The 24,855-nt window shown below is 44.6% G+C and overlaps 1 pseudogene; it reads left to right on the top strand.

Annotated features, from left to right (window-relative positions):
* The first annotated feature begins 22,214 nt into the window (after nt 1-22,214).
* LOC103241153 (cilia- and flagella-associated protein 144-like) lies at nt 22,215-22,644 on the top strand (annotated as a pseudogene).
* Nucleotides 22,645-24,855: the final 2,211 nt, after the last annotated feature.

Raw genomic sequence — 24,855 nt, 5'->3', positions numbered from 1 at the left:
CTCTTCACACATATAGTTGTCCGGTATCTGTTTTCTTCTAGGCTGTGAGTCCTGTGAGACTAGGAAATGCATTTACTGCATTCATTATTGTATCCCGACATAATGGTAACTCAGTAAATGATTTATGGAATGAATACATGAATCAATCAATCCATAGGGATTCCAGAGAGCAGAGTGCACGTGCTTGGTCCAGGGGACACCAGTGGGAGAATGAGGGGGTGGGTGGGCAAAACAAGGTATTGGAATGAAAGTAGGACAAAGTAGGTGACTCAGAGGGACATGGAATTTAGTTTGGGATGAAGAAGAACATGGATGAGAGACAGAAAGGTATTAACTAGTTTCAGCACTCTACTTGTAATTCCAGTCTGAAGAAAGTTCTGTGTTGATACTTTCAAAGATTTCAAATAGTATCCAGGGTTGGATGATGTTCACTAATCATGGTACAAATGGTGTCCCAGGGTCTTTGCCCAGATTTTCAAACAGAATATTGGTAATTAAGTTCAGACCTTGCTAAAGGGTAGCAAGTTAAGGCCCATCTGTCTATCCATCCACCCATCCACCCATGTATCTGTCCATTCATTCATCTGTCCCTTCATCCACCCACCCATCTGTACAGCCACCCACCTGTCCCTTCATCCACCCATCCATCTGTACATCTACCCTCCTGTCCCTTCATCCACCAATCCATCTGTACAGCCACCCACCTGTCCTTTCATCCACCCATCTATCTGTATATCCACCCACCTGTCCCTTCATCCACCCATCCATCTGTACATGCATCCACTTGTCCATTCATCCACCCATCCATCCATTCATCCATCCACCCATCTATCTGTATATCCACCCACCTGTCCCTTCATCCACCCATCCATCTGTACATGCATCCACTTGTCCATTCATCCACCCATCCATCCATTCATCCAGTCATCTATCTAAGTGTCCATTCTTCAAATCCTACTGAAGGCCAGACATTTTTCTAAGTATTAATGATACTCTAGGGTGCAAAAGAGACAAAACCTCTGCCCTCATGGATTGATGGAGAGGCAATAAATAAGATAATACGGAATAATGGAAGATGATGAGTGCTGAGATGAGTCAAACAGTGAAGAAGAGTAAGGAGTGTGTGTGTGTTGAACCTGGGGAGGGTGGATGACAAACTTGAGATGAAAGAGCCAGAGAAAAGCTCACTGAGAAGGTGACATTTGAGCAAGACAAAGAACGTAAGGAAGCACACCATAAAAATTGGTTAGAGGTGAGCATGCCAGGCAGAAGGAACGGCTGATGCAGAGGTGTTGAATGTTCAAGTCCCTGGCATGTATAGGATGCAGGCAGGAATCAGGTGAGGCAGGAGCAGACAGAAGGAGGGAGAGTCAAGTAGGATCTGTGTCAGAAGCTGAAGGGGACACAATGGGAGGGCTTCGTGGGTTGTTGTAAGGATTTGATATAGCTTTTCCTCTCGCAAAGAGGGGAGACTTTGGAGGCTTGAGGAGTGTGACCTAAAACCCGACACATCTTTAAAAGGTTCCTCTGGCTGATAAGTTTGGGGAGGGTGTCAAAAATGGAAGTGGGGCATTTGGGAACTACTGCATCATCCGAATGACAGATTGGGACCAGGGTGACCGAGGTACGGTCCTAAGAAGTGGTAACATTCTGAATATAATTTGAAAGTAAAGCTGATGAAATTTGTCGTTGAATTGGGTTTGGGTGAGAAAGGAGGAGGAAAGAAAGATCTCAGTCCTGAACACCTGAAAGGATGGAACTGGCATTTACTGAGAAAAGAAAGGTTGTAGGTAGAGGAGATTTGGCATAGGGCTCTATTTGGAATATATTAAGTCTGAGGAGTTTTTAAAATATCCAAGTGGCGGGTTAAATGGGCTATTTAGAGCTCAGGGGACAGGTACGGGCAAGAGATATAAATCTGGACATCATGGCTCACGCCTGTAATCCCAGCACTTTGGGAGGCCAAGGTGGGTGGACCACCTGAGGTCAGGAGTTTGAGACCAGCCTGGCCAACATAGTGAAACCCCATCTCTACTAAAAATACAAAAATTAGTTGGGCATGGTGGTGTGTGCCTGTAATCCCGACTACCTGGGAGGCTGAGGCAGGGGAATCACTAGAATCCAGGAGGTGGAGGCTGCAGTGAGCTGAGATCACACCACTGCACTCCAGCCTGGGTGGCAGAGTGAGACTCTGTGTCAAAAAAAAAAAAAAAAAAGACATCATAAGCATATTGATTTTATTTAAAGTCATGAAACTAGATTAGATCACCAAGGTAGAGAAACAACAACAAATGAGCCCGGGGACCCTCCTACACTTAGAAGTCGGGTAGGAAAAAAAGGAACTAGCAATGGAGACAGAGAGAGATCAGTTAGACAGAAAGAAACCCAGGAGTTTGCAGAAGCTGAAAACAAAGTAAGGAATCTTTTAAAGAGGAAGGAATAACCAGTCATGTTAAATGCTATCAGCCAGTAGGACGAGGACTGGGAATAAATCACTGGATTTAGCAACACCATATCATGGGAAACTTGAGAAGCTAGTGTTTCTGGAATGGTAAGAATGAAAGCCTGTTTAGAGTGGTTTCAAGAAAATGTAGGGGGAGAGGAATTAAAGATAATGAGTAAATAGAACTATTTCAGGGAATTTTGTTGTAAAGGAGAAGAAAGAAATGAAGGAAAATCTGGAAGGGAATAGGAACAGGAGGCAATGTTTGTTTTTAATGGAAGAAATAGCCATCAATGTGTTCACTCAAGAGGATGGCCCAGAGGCAAGGGAGAAGTGCTGGAGCAGCCTCCTGGGGCAGGTGAACAGGGCCTCGATCTAGTGCATAAGGGAAGAGCTGAGCCTGGGCAGAAATCTCCATCCTTGGTAAGTGATGAGAAGGCAGAGCAAGGGCGTGCAGATGCTGGGAGCTGGTGCAGATGCTGGTGGGAGTTTGCAGAAGCGCTTTTCCAGTGGCTTCTGCTTTCTCAGAAGGTCATCGGCTGAGGGTGAGGATGGGAGGAGGTGCTGGCGGTTTGAAAAGAGAGAAAGAATGGTAGTGAAATCATCCTCTAGGATGGTGGGAGCGAGAAAGAACTCAGTCCAATACAGGAGGTCAGTCAGGCCACAGCAGGGATGCCCTGGAGGTCTGCGGGCATGAACTTGAAGTTACAACCCTCAGTGTGAATGCGTGGTTCCCTCCAGGCCCATTAGCCACAAAGCTGCAGACACAGAAGTGGGAGTTGGGTATCACCAGGTGAGATCCCAGCCAGGGGCAGCAGAAAGCAAGAGATGGGTGAGGGAGTTGGGGTTTGTTCAAGGGGGTTTAGGAGGATGGAATTTCTCTTGAAAACATGAAGTGGGGGAGGACAGTGAAGAGACGTGTGGGTCAGAGGATTTTCTGTTGACTGTTGGAGTTGAGGCAGCAGAGGAAAGGGCCAGGAGGGAAAGAGGCAGAGGTAGAAGAGGGCAAGGCTGGAAGCTGAGATGATGGCAGGGGTTGTGGTCATGGATGTTGTGGAGATCCAGGGCCTGCCTGAGACCGGATGGCAAGTGAGATCGCTGGCAGAGGACACAGGACACAGGTCACATGAAGGGGATCATCTGTATAGCTTTCGAAGTCGACAAGCAGGGTGAATGTCAAGTGGAGTGGCCGTGACTCAGGGCCAGAGCCTTTGAGAGCTGAAGAGGAGCGATGCGACGCAGAGTGGGGCTGGGGTGCTGCTGCCCAATGCCAGGAGACTCATCTGTGACCAGAAGCAGCAGGGACAACACGAGCAGCACCTCCAGCCCCCGTGATGGGAGAACGGTGGAGAAAAGCCCTTCTGAGGGCAGCAGGGCACAGCACCCAGGGAAGATCCAGCAAAAGGGAAACTGTGCAGAGGAGTGCGAGATGCAGGGGATTTTGCCAGGATGCCAGGTGAGTTCTTGAGAAACTGGAGAAGGTTTCTGAGAATGAGAGAGGGAAGGAAGACAGAAACGGAATTGGGTATTTCCAGAGTGTTATGGAGATTTTGAGAGCAGGGTAATGTAGCGAGTGGGAGATGAGGGGTGATCTGGGGGGTGGGGGGGAGTGTGGCATTCCAGGGATAAAAGGCACCATAAGCTTAGACTTGAGGTCTCAAGGAAGACCATGGTGGTGAGCACAGGGGAAGTAGAGTAGGAGTCAGATCCCTCATAGAAGGCTTGGAAGCAGGAGGAACCATCTTACTCCAAGCCCAAGGGACCCTCCGTGCCCCTGTGAATGGAGATCAGCAGGCCTGGGAGGAGGCTTTTCTTCTGACTGTGCTGGGCTCGGCTGCTCTTGAGCCAAGGAGCTCAGGAGACTGGAGGGCCTATAAAGGTTGCCCCACACATGGTGCAAGGAACTGTCAGGGCCACGGGGGAGGCATTCAGGGATCATTCCCAAATGCAGCCTCCCATGGTGTCCCCAAGGCAGTTGCACCATTAGCATTCCTGGACTGGTTTCCCACCCAAAAGGCCAACTGGAAAACGGGAGTTGGGTTGTGAAATCAGCAGCATCAGGAAGCCTAAGGAGCTGATATATGAGAGATGGTGAGGTGAGCAAGTGCAGAGGAGAAAAGTGGAGGTTGCCCTGGATGGACCAATCTGTAACTGGAGGGCTGGGTGCAGCATACCCCTGGAGACAGGAGGCTGGGGTGACCAGGAACACTGGGGAGTGATGAGTAAGGCTCACTGGAGCTGTGACCTCTGCAAAACTGAGCTGGCCTGCAGGGATGGGGGTAGGGGAAGGACGCCTGACCCCAGGGCAGGGACCAGGGCCCACCTGGACTTCTCAGGAGGCATGCCATGGCTGGAGCCCTGCGGGAGCAGTATGGCATTAAAGGGTGGTGCCCACAATAAAGAAGGAATCCCATGGCAATATGTTCTCAGGAACAGCCCCGCCCAGCCCAGCGATCCAGCCCTTCTACCTTGCCTCCCCTAGGACAGTTTCCTCTCAGGATCCACCAAACCCCCTCTATCAGGACCTAAGTATGGGAAGGAGGAAAAAGACCCACAGATGCTTAATTCTGCTCTGTACCAGCGTTTGAAAGCCACTCCTGTAGTATCAAGTGGAAGTTCTGGGTTGCATTCTTATCAAGAACATTTGCATTTCTTAATATGCCAATAAACTCCTTACTGAGTGCATTGTGTCAGGCTCTGGGCTAGCTCTTAAAAACTGTGAGCAGGGTGGCAGTAACAGGCCACAGCCAAGACCTGGGATGGTGAGGCAGCTCAGGGCTCAGAAGGTGGCCCACCATGGCAAGGGAAGAGGCAACAGGAAGTTGTGGGGAGAGTCAGGACTTTGAAGCTTCCATGGGCTCAGATGTGGGGCCTCAAAACCCACTGTACTGGCATGCAACATGTTGCAGCAGGAGGCCAAGTTCTTCATGTACTATGGCCTGGCAGGACTGGCCTTGGAGCCAGCAGAGGATCCAGTGAGCAGCTGTGGAAGCCAGAAGCAGAGAGACCAGACTGCAGCTAGAGTGTCATCCGTGACTGGCAAACTCTTCCCTCGTCTTCTTGGATTTACTGCCTGCATGATTAAGCAACATACTCTTTTGAGAGTGCTGAAAAGTCTCCCTTGAAGCTTTGTTGGAGACTCTCAGTCTTAGACCAGGGGCTACTGATGTGACAAGGAGGCTGATCCTAGTTCTATGAGCCCAGGCAAGATTCCTGTTTACCTTGACCCCATGAAGAGACAAATCACTCAAAAGCGAATGCCATCATCTGCTTGAACATTGCGTTTTCTCTTCTGCTATCATTGTTACTCTTATTAGCTATCATCGGCCGAATGCTGGTTATACGACAAAAGACTTTACCAAACACCTTAGCTTCGCAATCTCCTTTAGTCCCCAGGGAGGAAACGTTCTTCCCATTTTGTAGTTCAAAAACCTGAGGCTTAATAGAGAAAAATAAAGAGTTGTGTATATTCTTGAGGGAGGACAAGGAGCTAAAACTCAGGTCTGATTCCGCAGCTCATAACCCCTTTTAAAATTTGTGAGGACAAATACACATAATATACAATTGACCCCCTTAACCATTTGTAAGTGTACAGCTCAGCAGCATTAAGTACATTCACACTGTTGTGTAGCCATCACCACCATCCGTGTCCAGAGCCTTTTCATTTTCCTAAACTGAAACTCTGCCCCCATCGAACAGTAACTTCCATTCCTTATACATCCCACTGGCCCAGGCACCCACCATTCTATTTCCTATCTCTGAATCTGACTACTCCAGGGACCTCACGCTAGTGGAATCATATGGTATTTGTCTTTTTGTGACCGGCTTATTTCACTTAACAGAATGTCCTCAAGGTACGGCAGAGTCATGGGAGAGGATGTTTTCAATGCCATGACCACTGGGTTGGGGGGGCTGTTGTTTTTCCTCTGTACCACTCTGCTACTTAGGCCCACACTCTTGATTCCACTGAGGGCAGCGTGCAGACTGAACTGTGTCCCCCCGCCCCCACAAATTCACATGTTGGAATCCTAACCCCCAGTATATATGGATATGAAAGTATTTGGAGATAGTGCCTTTCAAGATGTAAGTGAGGTAAAATAAGCTTATGTGGATGAATCCTAACCCAACAGGACTTGTGGTCCTCATAAGAGGGCAAGACAACTAGGGATGGGAACACACAGAGGAAAGAGCACACAAGGACACAGCAAGGAGGCAGCTGTCTGCAAGCCAAGGAGGGAGGCCTCAGGAGAAACCAAACTGTTATTTACACAGCAAAGACTGTGGTATTTTGTTATGGCAGCCTGAGTGGATTAATACAGACAGGGGTCTCTGTGTCACAAGATAGGATGAACTGTCACATACAGGCCTCTCCCACTGGCAGTAATGCCTCTTCAGTCTTATTTGTGGTAAGGAGGACAGTGGTCACTGGCGGTCTACATTTATGTACCACACAGAGAGAGGTGTGGGTTCTAAGTCCACCATGAGGACAGGCAATGGATGTTCTTTCAACATTTTGAGTTTCCACTAACACAACACTACAACCGGCATGGTCTGTGATTTCCTTGGCCAAATTTACCCTTTTTTTTTTTTTTTTTTTTTGAGACAGAGTCTCGCTGTCACCAGACTGGAATGCAGTGGTGTGATCTTGGCTCACTGCAGCATCCGCCTCCTGGGTTCAAGCGATTGTCCTGCCTCAGCCTTCCAAGTAGCTGGGACTACGGGCATGCGCCACCACACCTGGCTGATTTTTTGTATTTTTAGTAGAGACGGGATTTCACCACGTTAGCCAGGATGGTCTCGATCTCTTGACCTTGTAATCCACCCACCTCAGCCTCCCAAAGTGCTGGGATTACAGGTATGAGCCACCGCACCCGTCCTCACCTTATTCTAACCAAGCTACACAAACTCTTCATACCCAGAAGCACCATAAAAATATAATGTCTTCACCAACTACACAAATCACTTTTCTCTAGCCTGCTGCTTTATGGAACTAGGAGAGGAAAAAGACTCAGAGTGAGTGACATGACCCAATAAATGAGCTTCCCCCACCTGGAAGTCACCAGCCTCCTTATTAAAATTGCAAGGCACTCTGACCTCAAATACAGAGGAATTCTCCCACATGTCTTTGTGTTGAACATTGTCATTACTGGGTGCCATAATCTACATATAACGATTACTTTTCAGAAAAACAAGTAGAAAAATCAGCCATTTTTTTCCATTCTAAGACACATCAGAAATTCTAAAATGTAACCTTCAAGATGGGCCAGAAAAGCTGATGGCCTGAAAGGAGTTCAAAAGTATGCAGAGGGCTGGGGGTGGAGGTGTGAGTCCAGAGAACGCTGGAGAGACATCCAGCCTGACATTATCAAGAAAAGGGGCTGGGAGAATCACTCACTTGCTAGAATTTCCTGGGGCCTCCCAGGAAATTCAATCAGGAGGATCATGCCCTAAAAGTCATTTTGGAAATGTGTAACTCAGCACAGGAAAACTGAACAAGGATGAGAATACCCACTATGGAAATAAGATTCATACATTTTCAGATGACCTCAAGGGAACATCAGCTACCTTGGTGACGCTGTGGGTCCCTGGGGCAAATGTTTCGACCACAAGCCAATGTAGACCCCAGGCAGGGGAAAAGTCTTCATGCTTCAAAGACCAGAAGAGACATGGGGGTTGAGTGAAGGAGCAGTGATGATGCCAAAGAGAATAGATAAGTATAGAATTACAGGATAGGAATTAAAGGTGAACTGAAAACTAAAAGGGAAAAATCTTATTCGCAAAGAGGATAGTCAAGGGCAAGGAACTGCAGCCCCTAATGAGGAGCAGTCCCAGGACTGGGGCTATGGATGGGCCTCACAGATCTGCGAAGCTGGTGGGAGGTCCCCTGCCCATGCTTCATCCCAGTCCACGGTAACCTGTGCTGGTCATGCACCCCCACAACCAAGTAACAGAAATTGTCTGTGCATATGATGGATTCCATTGAGCTTGGTGGACAGGTTTGAGAACAGGAAACTGACAAAAGGACTAAAGTGGAAAATGTCTTTGAACCCAGAGTGACATATCTACCTCTTTTATCACTTGAAAGTGTCAAGTGGGGAAGTTGACCAGCATCAACAGCAAAATGGCCCTGGCTTTGTGGTGGCCCCTGTCTTCTCTTTCCCTAATTCTGTTTTCTCCATTGGGTACTAAATACGTGCTGGTGAAATTTATCTCATTTTACTGATTAGCACAAGCATAGAAGGCATCCATTAAACAAATATTTACCGAACATCTCCTCTTGCCAGGCACTGTGTTATATCATGGAAATGGAATGGTGAACAAGATAAACATGACTTTTCTCCTCACAAATCTAACAATCTCAAGATATCCAACTACAGTCAGAGTGCCTGCCGTACTTCTGATTGACCCTTCTACTCACCCAAAGCTTCTTTCTTTTCCATTCCAACAGCATCTTTTCAGATGTTCTATTTGACTCAGAAGTGAAAATTCATCATTATGTCGTTTGCTATGAGCCTCTGTTTTCATTTCCTAACCATTGAGAAAAAGGACTCTTGCTAGTGCACCATCACCACCTGTCTTGCACAACTCAACATTTCCCAGGACCAATTTCCTCCCTCATCCCCATTCCTCCTCCTAAGAAAAACATGTCTCTTTTCCAAGCTCGGCCCCTCCACTTGTGTTCTAGGTTTGATCTCTCAATCCTCCCAGCTCCCAATGCAGTCTCACCTTTCAAAGGGTTCTTCTATGTCTCAGTTCTGACGTCTGTATCTATCAGCTTCAGATAGTGGTGTCTGTATCACTCGCTCTCTAAGCATGTTCTAGACACACATGCCCCTATAACTAAAGCGTTCCCTGATTTTCACTTTCCTATGAAACTGCTGCCCTACCTCTCTCCTTCCTTTCTCTGCCCAAATTCTTACAAAAGAGCTCTACTCCAGCCTTCACCACCCCCACCACACACCTACTACTTGGAGCCTTAGGGTTTGAACTGCTCATTGAAGGTAATAGATTGCCTTCTGACCGACTTGCTAATGAAATCTTCTCAACTCTCATCTGTTCTATACTGGTGCCATTTGACACTTTGACCACTTCCTCTTTGACACTCTACTCTTGGCTTCCATGACACCCTACTTTCTTCTTTGTGTTCCTCCTATCACTCTGATTGCTATTTTTGGGTTCATTCACTGATTCCTCTTAAATGTAGACGTTTTCTAAAGATCTGTCTTTCCTTCTCTTTCTACGAACTCTCATAAATTCTCCTAATTTCAACTATCAGCAAATGCTGATGGCTTCAAGATCCATATCAAGCCAGTCTTCCTTCTCACCCCTCCTCACTTCACCTCACCTGCAAATTCACTCATGCTACCTACAAAATATCCATTACACTTCTTCACTTCTTTTGTTACTTACTACCACTGTCCAAATTCAAGCCTCGTCATCTCTCAGCAGGAGTGTTACAATAGCTTCCTATTTATTCTCCATGTGTACCCTAGTCTTAGCACACTCAATTTCATTTCCTCCTCTATAACCAGCCTATGGAATCATGTCGACATTTATTGCTTACAAGTTGCTCAAAATATGGACAAATTATTTACCTTCTTTGAGCTCTGTATCCTTACCTCACAGCATTGTGGGAGGAACCGTTGTTCAGGTTGTACACTGCAGGAGTGTGTCCAACTGATGGAGCAAGTGGCAACTAAAACCCAACCCATCCTCCAATCACTAAGTCAGTTCCATGACCTGGGCTGAGTTTAAGTCTGCTCAGAGAAAGAGGTACTTTTCTCTGCAAAGGAGGTACCTTTCTTTTCACACAAAGGTACAGTAACGGCTGGGACTTCCCCAGATTTCTTTTTCAACACATGTATTTTATCCTCATACTTGACACTCAGGCCCAAATCTTCTGTTTTTCCCAAATATGCTGTGTGCATTAAGAAATCAGTGTTTATGTTCCCATTATCTCTACAGCACTTTGTCCTCCCATTCTCTGCCGGAGAAACCTTCTCATTCTCCAGTGTCACTTGGTTTGGGAGAGCTCTGTGCATTCCTTCTACTTTGGGACTTCCCTTTGAGTCCTGCATCCTGGTTACACACTTACACAGCAGTTATGTCACTTTGCCTTGCATTGTACTCTTGACAAGGAATCTGTCTTCTCCATTTGCGTTGAATGGCCTTAGGTCAGGACCCTGAGTGGAGCCCACCCATATTTGCTGGTTTGAACTCAGTAATTCTTGTAAACCCGGGATTGTAGCTAAGCATTATAAGGGTACAGTTTGGGACACAAAGGTATAGAGAAGAGTTTAAGGCTTAAACATGCATATCTAGAAGGAGCTAGATTAGAGAATGATTTTAAAATAACCCTAATTAAAGCAATAATAGTAGTCATAGAAAATGTAAACTAAAAAAGAGAGAAACTAAAATTACTTATAATTCCACCACTCAAACCATTGTCATCATTTTACTGTATAAGCTTACAAATGTTATTCTATACATATTATTTATTTATTTATTTATTTTTTTTTGAGATAGAGTTTCACTCTTGTTGCCTCAGTTGAAGTGCAATGGCATGATCTTGGCTCACTGCAACCTCCGCCTCCCAGGTTCAAGAGATTCTTCCACCTCAGCCTTTCGAGTAGTTGGGATTACAGGCGCCTGCCACCACAGCTGGCTAATTTTTTATATTTTTGGTAGAGATGGGGTCTCGTCATGTTGGCCAAGCTGGTCTCAAACTCTTGACCTCAGGTGATCTGCCCACCTTGGCCTCCTAAAGTGCAGGGATTACAGGCATGAGCCACTGTGCCTGGCCATATTATTTAATTTTTAAAATAAATTACCAACTTTTTCATGTGTTACACTGTAAATAGTTTCCCATGACATAAATACTTTTGATTAACATTATTTTAATGTCTGCATCATATTTTATTGTATGCTTGTACCATAATTTATTTAAATATTCCCTGAATTTCATTTTTTCTCTGTTTTATATAACACTGGAGTCAACATCATTATAATTAGATATCTGGCACACCATTAATAATCTCTTAAGAATAAATGCCTAGCAGGGTCAAACATTGGGTGTTTTCTTTTCTTTTTCTTTCCTTTTTTGGAGACAGGGTGTCACTCTGTTACCCAGGTTGGAGTACAATGGTGCAATCATGGCTCACTATAGCCTTGATCCCCCGAGCTCCATCACACCTGGTTAATTTTTAATTTTTAAACTTTTTGTAGAGACAGGGTCCCACTATATTGCCCAGGCTGGTCTCGAACTCCTGGGCTCGAGCAATCCTCCTGCCTTAGCCTCCCGAAGTGCTGGGATTACAGGTGTGAGCCACCATGCCTGGCCCAAAGTTAGGTACTTTTTAAAGATTTTTGATGCCCGTAATGAAACGGGCCCTTGGAACCACCACCATACCAAGCTAACCATTCCATTTGAGATCAATGGCTCGCCAATTTCACCAGTCTCGCCAAAATGGGTATTGTCAGAGCACAGAATTTTAAGGTTGGAAATAATCTAGGACTTGATCTGTCCCGTGGGTCATACCCAGAATCAATGGGGCGTTATGTGTTTTCTTAAACTCCTCAGTTAATTATTCTGTGCAGCCAGGTTTGAGAACCACTAATGCAGTCAAAACCCCTCACTCTAGATTTGAGGAAACTAAGGGCCAAAGAAAGTACATAACTCTACTAAGTTGACCCATGGAAGGTACACAAATAAAAATGTATCCAAAAGATAAAGGAAAAGAAAACGATGTATTCAGGTAGAAAATTAAGTAGCAATCATTTCAAGTTAATTATGGATAAGAGAACTAGGCATTTATATTTAAAATCATATTCTAAGCATGCAGACTGTTTAAGAGCACGGAGTGAAAAGAACACTTGTCTTTCTTCTATTCCATGAAGAAACCATTCTCAGCCAATCAATTCACAGCCATTTGTTCATTTCAAAACTTACGTATTTTTAAGTCTAACTTTACAAAGAAAAGGGGATAATAACATGGACCCTGATAAATTAACTATGTATGTGTGGGGTGTGATAGACACAAAAACACAATTTTACACAAAAAACCCTGATGGTACCAAATAACTAGTTTTTTGTGAAAAAGAAATGAAAATACCTCCCAGCAGCCACAAAATACTGTAATCTTGTGGCTTTAAGAATCTTTAGTGAGTAACAGTAAGACATGATTGGATTTTGTGTTTTCAGGTTACATTTTATTTCAGGTTAAAGAAAAGGTGTAAACTTGTGTGATATGTCATTTCTCCAGACTTGAGCACATGGAGAGGAATGGCTGCATGTGTGTTTGGTGAGAGGAAGGGTACAATAGCCTAGAAACCCTAAGATGACATGTCTTTTAGAGCAGCTGAATTAGCAGTTGTGATCAATGCTTACTTCCAATTACCACTTTACAAGAAAAAGTGATTTTAGCACCTTTTTTTCTGAGAAAGGCAATGTTCTCAGAAAGGAAAGAGAAGCTTTTTACTTTGTTATTTGCTGGTCTCAGGAGATACTTGTGGTTTTGAGAGTGTTACTTGCCTGTTACTGAATCCACCTTACTACTCCTGATGGTGAAATGAAGAGAGATATTACTTTAGTATGAATGGCTCGGTGGGTGACTCTGTAGATGAGTGCATCCCTGCATTGCTGTGAGCTGTATGAGGCACGGCCTCAGATTCCAAAGTGCTTAGACTACAGAAAAAGGAAGGAGAGTAGGCTCCCTTTCATGGAGGATCTCCTGCCTCCGGGTGATGAGGCAGAAGCTCTGCACGCTTCTCACATCACTTAATATTCCCAAAGGAGACCCTCCGATGGGAAGAGCGTGCATGTAAGAGATAATCAAAGAAAATCGCCATTCCTGGAAACCATTCTACAGTGATATAATTAAGCCAAAGGAAAGAGCACTTAATGGTGTTTGGAGAAATGAGAGTAACTTCATTCAGAAGATGATCTTACCCTGTTCCAGGACAGTTCTGCTAAACCATGAATGGGGCACATCAGAATCATTTGGTGGGAACCCCCTAAGTGGTTCTCAGGGCATCCCTTTCCCTCATTGCCTAGAGCAGGTTTTCTCAGCCTCAGAAGTATTGACACTGGGGCCTGGCACTTCTTTGTTGTGGGCGGCAGCTGTTCTGCACGTTGTGGGATGTGTAACAGGACCCCCGACCTCATGAAACTGATCTCTAGTTGCCAAATGTCAGCATGTCCCTTGGGGGCATGACTAGCTCAAAAGAACTAGTGATAGACAGTAGACTTATGAGCAAGGTAAGGTAGAAGGGTCTTAGATTGCCAGGCAAGGAGTTGACTTTTTAAATGCAAATGACATTCTTCTCAGTAAATTTTGGATGCTTTTTAATAGGCAATGGGATATTAGCTTTGTGTAGGAATGCAAATTTTAGGAAAAGAGTGCTCAGAGATGGTTAAACACGCACAGACAGTATTAGAGAAGAATATACAAAGAGCAAATCAACTAATTAGGGTGCAGTTAGAAGCTTAAAGACATAAATGTGATTATTTTGTGGTGGACCTAATGTAAGAGAAAATAAAGATGCAGGAAATATTTCTTTATTCTTTTGTAATGAGTGACCCTACCAGAGGGACACCTACCCAGAAACTGAACTTGAGTTTGTGTGTTACCAGCAGTCCTTTAAAATGAGAGAAGTTTCCACTATGATGTAACATAAGTTAGGATAACAAATCACATGAGTTTTATTGAGAGGCCATCCTCATTTAGAAAGTCACACCACCTCTGGAGCACTGACAGTGTCTTCCTTAGAAGGGCAGGTTTGGGGGAAAAAGGGAAAAAACATTGATTGCCCTGAGGAAAGAGAGTGACTCCACATAAGGGCATTGCTAATGGCCAGCGAGACCAGGGCAGACAGAGGCACGCACTAGAACGGGTCCTGACCCAGTGCTCATTCCAGACGCCAAGACGGGCACCCTAGCCTCCTCTGTGATATCCTGAGTGTGCCCTCCAGAGGCAGCTTTGCTTGTAAGGGTAGCAACTCACCTCCCTGAGGCTCACCCCTCATTGCTACAGTCTCCCTGGGTCTCCCACCAAGGAGATTCAAACCTCAGCCATCCTAGCCAGCTTCTACTTACAACAGAGCCCCAAATCCTTAACCCTATAGCCCAAATCCTCATCATCTCTTGCCCCTGAGGTGACAGTGCCCTTGCCAGTCCCTAAGCAGGGAGAGGCAAAGGGTGAGACAGGTTCGTGGTGAAGGTCCCTTTCACATTTGCTCTCTGGCAACGGCACACTAACTGCAGTTCTGAATTATGTCCCTGTCATGCTTGGCTCAACATTGTCCTGTACAGTTGAGTGAGTAAAGCAATGTGAGAATGTGAAAATTGGACACTAAAGTTATAACAGGGAAATTATCATCTTGCTTCTAATGCCAGAAGTACAGTAGTTATGCCGAGAGGTTACTTAACATTGTATTATGATAGGTAAAGACTCTGTTTTCTGATCACGATGAAATAAAGCTAGAAATAATGAACAGTTACACGCAAACGAACTGAACCACCAGGAAAAAGAAAAGGCGACAACATTATTTAAAATGAAACTCAACAATCAAAAATCAAAACTTAAGTGTCTCAGTCTTAATAAAATACCCAGAAGAATGCTGCATAGCAAACTTCTAGAACACAGCCAAAGCTGTACTTGGAGGGCAATTCTTTAATTCTTAAAAAAATAAAGTTTTTTTTTTTTTTTTTTTTTTGGAGACGGAGTCTCGCTCTATCACCCAGGCTGGAGTGCAGTGGCCGGATCTCGGCTCACTGCAAGCTCCGCCTCCCGGGTTTACGCCATTCTCCCGCCTCAGCCTCCCGAGTAGCCGGGACTACAGGCGCCCGCCACCTCGCCCGGCTAGTTTTTTGTATATTTTAGTAGAGACGGGGTTTCACCGTGTTAGCCAGGATGGTCTCGATCTCCTGACCTCGTGATCCGCCCGTCTCGGCCTCCCAAAGTGCTAGGATTACAGGCTTGAGCCACCGCGCCCGGCCAAAAATAAAGTTTTGAATGAAGTTACTAAGTACTTATCCTGCGAATTTAGAAAACAATCATGAGAGTCACAAATAAACTTGAAAAAAAAAAAAAAAAAAAAAAGAGGGAGAAGGACTTAAAGATAAAATTAATTGGTTAAGAGGAAAATTTTGCATTGATAAATTCAAGTGTAATAAAGAGTAGAAGGTAAAATAGGCATCTCTACATAGTTAAGCCACAGGAGGGAGAAGTGAAAGTGAAAGTAAACAAAGTTAGAGATGAAACAAAGAACAATACTTTATACATTCAGAACATTAACTGCTTTTAGAAAGATTACTTTATATCTCCATATAGTAATTAATTAGAAAATTATATGTGCATTATTTCTAGATAAGTGTAAATTACCAAAATAAATAAATAAAAAATAATCAAATGTGTTAAAAATAACAAATATAATTTAAGAATAATCACCAAAGTAGTACCTGACTCAGATAGTTGCCTTCAAATTTGTAAAGAATAGTTACCAGCCTATATTTACACTGCCAGAGCTTATTAAAAGATGAAAAGATTTATAATTTGCTTTATAAAACCAACATAACTTTTTTCCTTTTTTTTTTTTTTTTTTTTTTGAGACAGAGTTTCACTCTTGTCACCCAGGCTGGAGTGCAATGGTGCTTTCTCGGCTCACTGCAACCTCCACCTCCTGGATTCAAGCGATTCTCCTGTCTCAGCCTCCCAAGTAGCTAGGATTTACAGATGCCTGCCACCAAGCATGGCTAGTTTGTTGTTGTTGTTGTTTCTTTGTTGCTGTTTTTGTTTTGTTTTGTTTTGTTTTGTAGAGATGGGGTTTCACCATGTCGGCGAGGCTAGTCTTGAACTCCTGACCCCAGGTGATCCACCCACCTCAGCCTCCCAAAGTGCTGGGATTACAGGTGTGAGTCACCATGCCCAGCAAGCCAGCATAATTTTTACAGGACAGAGTTAGTAAATGTAAAGATTCATTTGTAATTTCACTTGCAAATATAAATGAAAATTCCAAATAAAATTAGATAAATGAAGCACATTAACAAATACAAGTACACTGTATACTCAGGAATTCAAAGATGACTTAATATCAGAAAATGTATCAATATGCTTCATCATACTAAAAAGTCAAAGAAGAAAAATCATATAATCATCTTAATATATGCCAAAGACTCCTGTGACAAAATTCAATACATATTTTCAAAACCCTGATTAAAGCTTTTAGTCAACTAGGCCTAGAACATCATTTAATTTAAAACAATTTAAATTTAAAATAATTAAAAATTTCAAAGAAAATAAAAACAGCCAACATTATAGCTAAGAGTAAAACCATAGAGACATGTCCCCTCTCATTCCTATTAAGCAAAATGTTAGACAGTCTAACAATTAGACAGCAAAAAGAAACAAACGCTACAAATAATGGAAAGAAAAAGACAAGCTGATTATTATTCTCAGTTGTGATTGTCTATATAAACAAAATAAATCTGCCAAAAACATAAAATAAATAGCAGTTCACAAGTTAAAATAAAAATAGAAAAACCAGGATTTCATCAGCCAGGAATTAACTATGAGAAAAAAAAAAGGAAAACAAATTCCCGATAGCAACAGCAAAACAATTTCTGAGAAGAAACTCCTTAAGAAACTTAAGCCAGGATCTACGTGAAAAAGTACTGTTCTATTAAGAGATGTTAGAGAGATACTGTATTAAGAGATAGTACCTGCTTCTAGAGAGGCATAAAATTGTAAATTAGCATAAGTTCAAAACAATTAAAATCAAAATACCAATAGAAACTTGTTGAAACTTAAGACACTAATGAATGAACAAGAAGAGTCAAGAAAGTGTAGACAAAAGTGTAACGACAAAGGTGGCTGGTACTGCCAGATTTTAAAATACTTTATAAAGTAAAAATAATCTGTGTTTATGCCTATATTCCAGGACTGGGGATGACTTCTTTGTGTTTTTTGCATTTTCAAGCTTTTATTCAAGTATTTATGAGCAGAGAAATCTTTAAAATTGTAACACCGCTAAGTCTTTCTCCAGTTGTGCCTGTTCAAGGTTCCCACACTCTCCTCCCTCTCTTCATTCTTGAGTTCTTCACCCCAGCCTCTACCTCCTAGTCCCCTCTTCATTCCAGACTTCATGCTTTGAGAAATTGAAGTCCTTGTGGGGCTCTGAACATTTCTCATTATTTTATGCTTCTTTCTTTGTGTGAGAGGCCATCACACAAAGAAAGAAGCACAAAATCATAGGAAATGTTCAGAATCCCACCAGGTCTTCGGCCACATCCACCTCCACTACATCCACCATTTCCAGCTGACGCTCCCTTATGTGGGGGTCACATTCTCCAGAAAGTTCTCTCTGATCTCCCATGCCCCATTTCCCTTGCCCTTCCTACACAATATGAAAATTAAATGTAAGAAAATTGATTCAAGAAAAAGAAACTTTGGTCGAAGGTGATATTTCACTATGGAAGGGGGGTGTCTTTTATTGTCTTATGTTGAAATCTCTTCTACTTATTTCTTAATTGGGTTATTTTCAAGATTCATGTCTTAGTCATGTTTGAAACCTTAGACTTCAAACCAGTTTATTGATCTCAACTCAAAAACACTTCTAAAACACAAATTGGATATTTTACTAGGGATGTTTATAATCCTATTCTTCAGTCAGATTTCAATAATCTGTTTGAAAATTGGCATAAATAAATTTAAAGCCCAGAGATTTAAAAAAGCATTTATAAGTAGAGCCTCTATTGAGATATTCAGAGCAGAATGGGTGCCCTCAAGTGACTTACACTAAATTTTGTTTTATTTTTCAAAATATTCTAGAATGCCACCCTTTGTGGCCCCTGTCTGTTTTGCTTATATCTATTATAGCAACAGTGATTTAAATATTTTTCTGAGCTTTTAGACCTCCAACGGTTTCTTTTTGAACTCCCACAATGGGCTCTTATGATTCTTCTTTATCTCCTATGATATTTTCTTGTTAGTTTTATCCCCCTCCTCCCACTTTATTTTATTTTATTTTATTTTGTTTTATTTTATTTTATTTTTTTGAGACGGAGCCTCGCTCTGTTGCCCAGGCTGGAGTGCAGTGGCGCAATCTCAGCTCACTGCAAGCTCCGCCTCCTGGGTTCACACCATTCTCCTGCCTCAGCCTCCCAAGTAGCTGGGACCACAGGCACCCACCACCACACCCAGTCAATTTTTTGTATTTTTAGTAGAGACAGGGTTTCACCATGTTAACCAGGATGGTCTCGATCTCCTGACCTCGTGATCTGCCCGGATCGGCCACCCAAAGTGCTGGGATTACAAACATGAGCCACCGCGCCCGGCCTATTTTCCCCATTTTTAAAGGGAAGGGTTTATTAGTGAACTCAGCAGTTACAAGCCAAGGGGGTGAAAAAGTCAACTCTCTATTCAAGAGCAACTAGGAGTAAACAAACTTGCCCTTTTACCTGTGAATTCACACCTGGTCATGGTGGTGAGGAGGTGAGCAAATCAGGACTTCCTGGCCATAGAAACAAGTGTGTGTTATCAGCAGAATTTTTGTGTGTTTCTGCAGCCTGTACTGTATGCCTTATCTTAGACAGCAATGTCAAACCAAGCAAAAAAGGAAAAAGTCGTCATACTCTGGTAGTTCTAGCACATGGTTCCAGCTAAAAGAAAAGGCAAAATCTTAGAGCTGCCCCAGGTCATTGCCCTAAGCTCCCCTCCTTAGAACAACCAGAGCAAAACACAACCCACCAAGTCACACCCTAGTCAGAAATTGAGTCATAATGGAAAAGGCATTGTTGCATAATGACTTATCTTATTCATCTATGTTGATTATGCAGTCTTTAAATCAGTCCTTTTAAAAAGAGAAAAAGAAAGAGATATCTCTTCATTGGGGATGTCAGGTATGAAAAGGAAATTCTCTAAGCATCCCAAACACAAGTGGAACCAGGATGGGCTGTTCTCACAATCTGGGCAATCTTCTTCAGGACAGAGAAAGGTGGAGAGGTCTTTGATGACAATATGCCCACTTAACCCAGAGCATGGCTGTGCTCAGCCCCCTTTTGTGTGGTTGCTTGGCTTGTTCTTGCGTTTTGAAGCACCATCGGAACAACCCAAGTGTACCAGTGACAGCCCCGGCCCCTTGCCGGGTGTGCCCTTCCTCTCTAGCAGCAGCCAGTCCCCCAGAGAGACTTACCCATAGCCCATCTGCTCCACACTGCCTCATTAGGGATCAGCCCTCACTCATTCATTTATTCCTAAAGCTTATGTGTCTAGGAGTGGGGAAAAGTGATGGAGTAGTAGAGGATTATGACATTTATTGGTTCAAATTTAATTCTGCTTTCATAACTACAGAAAGCATTTGTCTGGCTAGGTTATGCCAAGTAGATCCATTAAAAGTTGTTTCTCGGCCAACAAACACATGAAAAAATTTCTCAACATCACTCATCATCAGAGAAATGCCAATTAAAACCACAATGATCTCATCTAACACCAGTCAGAACGGCTGTTAATAAAAAGTCAAAAAAAAAAAAAAAAAGGTGTTATCAAGGACATAGAGAAAAAGGAACGCTTATACACTGTTGGTGGGAATGCAAATTAGTTCAGCCTCTACGGAAAACAGTGTGGAGATTTCTCAAATAACTAAAAATAGAACTACCACTTGACCCAGCAATCCCACTATTGGGAATTTACCCAAAGGAAATGAAATCATTACATTAAAAAAGACATTTGTACTCAGATGTTGATCGCAGCACCATTCACAATAACAAAATCATGGAACCAACCTAAATGTCCATCCAGTTGATTGGATAAAGAAAATATGGCAAGGAATACTATATAGCCATAAAAAAGAATGAAATCATGTCCTTTGAAGCAACATGGATGGATCTGGAGGCCATTATACTAAGTAAAATAACTCAGAAACAGAAAGTAGAATACTGCATGTTCTCACTGACAAGTGGGAGCTACACAATGAGTACATATGGACATAAAGATGGAAGTAACAGACACTGGGGACTCCAAAATGGAGGAGGGTGGGATGGTAGTGAGGGATAAAAAATACCTGTTGGGTACCATGTTCATATTTTGGTGATGGGTACACTAGAAGCCAAATCCTCACCGTTATGCAATATATCTATGTAACAAACATGCACATGTACCCATGAATCTAAAATGAAATCAATATTTAAAGATTTTTAAAATATATTTTAAAGAGTAAAGCACCAAACCAAGGAACACGGGGGTCAAGGGTAAGCTTGGAAACGCCCAGGTCTGCTCTGCTGCGCCCCCTGCAGGATCCCGTCCACACACGCAGGAGCGGCAGCTGGTGCGCGCTGGGGCAGTTTTGCTTCCCTCCTACCTGCCCTCTCCTGCCCCAAGTTCAAGCCCCACCTGCTTTGTCACCCACCACCAGCGATGGAGGTTCCCACTCTGGTCCTCCATGTCCCATGGGTAAAATGGACGTAGCATGTCTAATTGCGCATGTTCCCGCAGTGATGTGAGGGACTGAAGGGCTTGTGTAAGGGAAGGCGCCTGGAGCACTGACTTCGTCCCCTTTTCCCAGTCCCTGCTCAGAGCCGCGCTCCCAGGCCCCCGGGCCCTAACCGTATCCCAGTCCTCCGATCAGCCTTTGCCTACTGAGGGCAAAACGACGGGGTACAAGAACAGGGGCTGCTACATCGCCCCATTGCCTCTGTCTTCCATTTCCCCTGCTTGGTCCTAAACCCGGAGACGGGGCCCTGTGCCGACTGGCGGGGCGTTCCTGGGTTCGGACGCGGCGCGGGTCACAAAGCGCATTCCGCCCTGGAACGCCCGGAGGAGGTAAAAGCCGCGCAGGCCCCGCACTCGCCGCGCACTCCGGCCGTTCCGACGAGAGAGCGCTGCACGCGTGAAAATGACTCGAAAGCTGCCCCGCATCTCCGCCCCCCAGCCCCGGCGCCCGCTCGGCGCCATCCCGCAGCGCCCTGGCCGTCGGCTCTTCTTTCCTCCCCTCCGTCCTGCGTTTCTGGACCCGCACACCACGCTCCTGTTCCATCCCACCTACTCGTCCTTCTGCCCCATCTGCTACCCGTCTCTGAACCAGTTCGTGCCCGTCCACTACCCCGTCGTGGGCATCGCCCTGCCGAGCTCTTCGTGCGTGGATCTTCAGAAGGGCTGCATCTGCCGCCCGCACGCCCGTTGGGGCCCCAACTTCCACTACATCCCTCCCTATCCCCCCACGCCCCCGCCCAGCCCCTGCTTCTAGAGCCTGCCTGCAGCCCGCCCCCGCCCCAGCCACACATGCGGCCTGAGGATCCACGACCCCACGGAGAGGCCCCTGCAGGGACCGTGCTCGGGCAGCGAAGGAGCGGACCCCGGGGTCCCCACGGCCTGGCTGTGGACACGGGGACTCAGGACCACGGACACCCACCCTCGGCCCCGCTGCCTGCTCAGCCAGCCGGGCCCGCCTCTGCATTTGGAACCGGCTTCCCCGTGGGCCTTGGTCTGGAACCACCGAGCAAACTGCTGGCCCGAGACGGAGAAGGGAGAGCACGAGGAAGCGGCGCCTCTGCTCGCTGGGAGGGAAACGACTGGCCAAGGTGAGGCCTAACCACATGCCCATGACCTCCGGGTCTGTCCCGTGACGGGAAGCCCTTTCCTGGAGGGGTAAGGGCTGGATCGCAGGAAGCTGGGGCTGTGGGAGCATCATTGCCTGGAGACCGCGTGGGACGCCGTTGCCTGGAGACGGCAGAAGCCCGGGGCCAGGAAGAGAGGCACAAGGGAGCAGAGAGCGCATGGAGCCCGATGGAGCAACGCCAAGGCCATGGCGGGACACCCCAGGGAGAAGGTGACCCAGGATGAGGTCCGTCAGAACCAGATCTTGCAGGAGCTGTACCTCAAAGAGCTACCAGCCCGGAACGTCTATGCCCGGCATCACGTGAACCCCTCCACGAGGTCCACAGATCACCAGGAAGTCCATGTCTTGGCATGGTAACCTGGAGGAGCCTGGAGACGCCAGATTTCAGAATCTCATTCACCACGTTGCCCAGGGACCAAGGAAGAAGGACCCAGACACAGACTGAAAATTAGGAAACCGCATGGGACTCAGAGCCCTCGCTCAACCCAGAATGCCCGGATCGCAGGCTGAACCACGGCAGGGTCTGCAGTGACATTGCTCTGTGCAAGGCTCAGATGTGGAGCCTGGGAGAAGATGATCGCCACCAGTGACATCCCAGAGGTGGAGTGAGGCCCGGATTTCACGTACCTAGTGTGCACTGCCCCGAGAAATAAATTTTTTTGAAGTTACTTTTGAGCCATTGTATTATTTATACCAAAACACACTCATGATAGGAACCCCAAACCTAGTATGGCTTTTTAATCTCTTTTCCAAGGAGAAAAACTTACATGATTTCATAGGAAAATTCACATTGCTATGGTGATCTCAATCAGAAAGAAGTCTGCAGGAAAAGACTAACATATTGAGGCTTGTATTTGTTAGGATTCTTTCCATTGTGAAAAACAGAAACCAAATTTAAGCAGAAATGAGAAATATCTAACTCCTGAACTTCAGAGTTCCAAGGAATTCAGGCATGACAGGATCCAGGGACTCAAACAGTGTCACAGATCTTTTCCCTTCTCTGATTCTGCTTATCTCTGACTCTTCACTTTTGACATGATTCATTCTTAACGCTGACAGATTCTATCCTTGTGGAAGGAAAGACTGCTACCAGCAAAGCTATACCCACATTTCAGAGACAGAGTAGGAGAAGCAGCGAGAGAGACAAATTTTCCCACCTAATCCAGCCATAAAGAATCTCAGAGGATTTAGGTTCATCTATCCTGTGTTACAAAGCTGCTGCAAACTGTGCAAGCCATACCATGTCAGGGTTGACCAAGCCTGGACATGGACTCACAGGAGCGAAATCCACACAAGAAGCTTTCTAGTGGAATCAAAGGAAGGGTGAGAAAATGTACTGCTCACACCCAAAGTGGAGTCTATTACAAACTTAGACATTCTCCAGGAATAAACTATAGGGTAGGACGGAAACTGTCAGTTAGCGGCATTATGGCTGATTGAATTTTGGAGTCAGCCAGCCCTGGGTTCAAATACTGTGGGGTATTAGGGAAAGCAATCAAAACTCTCTGAAGCCTGATATATGCATGTGCAAAACATACCTCATAAGATTCATGTAAAGGCTTGTACAGCCTGTGCCTGGCACATACTAAATGCTCAACAAAACATGAATCCCTATAGTGGTCAGCAGCACCATTTCATGATGTCGAGTGTAGTTTGCTGTGACTTGTTTGCATGTTTAGACAAAACACCTGCATTCATTCAACATTGTCCTGCCATCCCCAGAGTGGTACCCACTTATGCCTTCTCCCCACAGCAGCCCACACTAAATGTCAATTCTGTACTCCTTTCCTATAACAAAGCTTCCATTTTGTCTCCTTTCCATCTCAGCCATCAAATTGAAATGCAATCAAAGAAATGTACCCTTGCAAGCGTGTGAATGGCGCTGTTGGAGACAATAATAAAACACTCTTGCCGATTGCATGTGTTAACTATTTGAAAAATGTAATTCTAGAAATGTATGTAGTAGTAGACTGGTCTCCACCAGAGATGTTTTAGAGCAGCACAGTGTTCCAGCATCTCTAAAATGTTACTGGATAGGTAACTGCCTATACAGAAAGCCAGATCTGACTGAGACACAGTACCAAGTAATAGGCATCAATCTTATTGTTTTTTATCAATAATAAAAGTCTGCTATTGTCATTCAAGCCAATAGCAGGCTTTTATTCGCGACATAGAGTCAATGGCCTTTGGTGTTTCAGACACAAGCTGTTCCCAAAAGCTTGAGCCCAGAATAAGGTAACAAAAGCATCCTACATTAAAGCTGGAAGTGAATAAGATGATGATAAACTCACAAGTAACCTTGTGAGACAATCTTAGATTCTGTTTTGTGTGTTATATTTTGCTATATATAACTAATATAAATATTGTGCATATTATTCTGAAACTTCTTTATCAACGTGGCTTTGAAGTGTACCCATGTTCATACATGCAGCTGAAGTTCATTCTTTTTAAGCTGCAGATAATAGTGGATGTGGAGTAGGTACACAGCTTCTCTGTACTTGTATCCATGGGCATATTTAGTCTGCTTCCAAATTTCCACAGTTACAAATAACACATCAATAAATATTCTAATGCACATGCCCTTGTTTGCATGAATGAGAGCTTCTTTAGGCTATGTGCCTAGGACAGCTATGAGCTATGGCTAAATGCTCTCCACGGTGATTTTACCAATGTGCTGTAAGTTCAACAGAGAAGCATCCCTACTGCCCCAGGACCTCACCAACATTGCCAGGCTCTTTAAACTTTGCTAATCTGCAAGATATAAACCAGTAACTATTGTGGAATGCCATGTCCCTTATTGT

The sequence above is a fragment of the Chlorocebus sabaeus genome, chromosome 14, assembly GCF_047675955.1.
Source record: "Chlorocebus sabaeus isolate Y175 chromosome 14, mChlSab1.0.hap1, whole genome shotgun sequence".
In the NCBI taxonomy this organism is placed as follows: domain Eukaryota; kingdom Metazoa; phylum Chordata; class Mammalia; order Primates; family Cercopithecidae; genus Chlorocebus; species Chlorocebus sabaeus.
The sequence above is the reverse complement of the archived record's forward strand: the minus strand, read 5'-3'. Positions and strand labels throughout refer to the sequence as shown.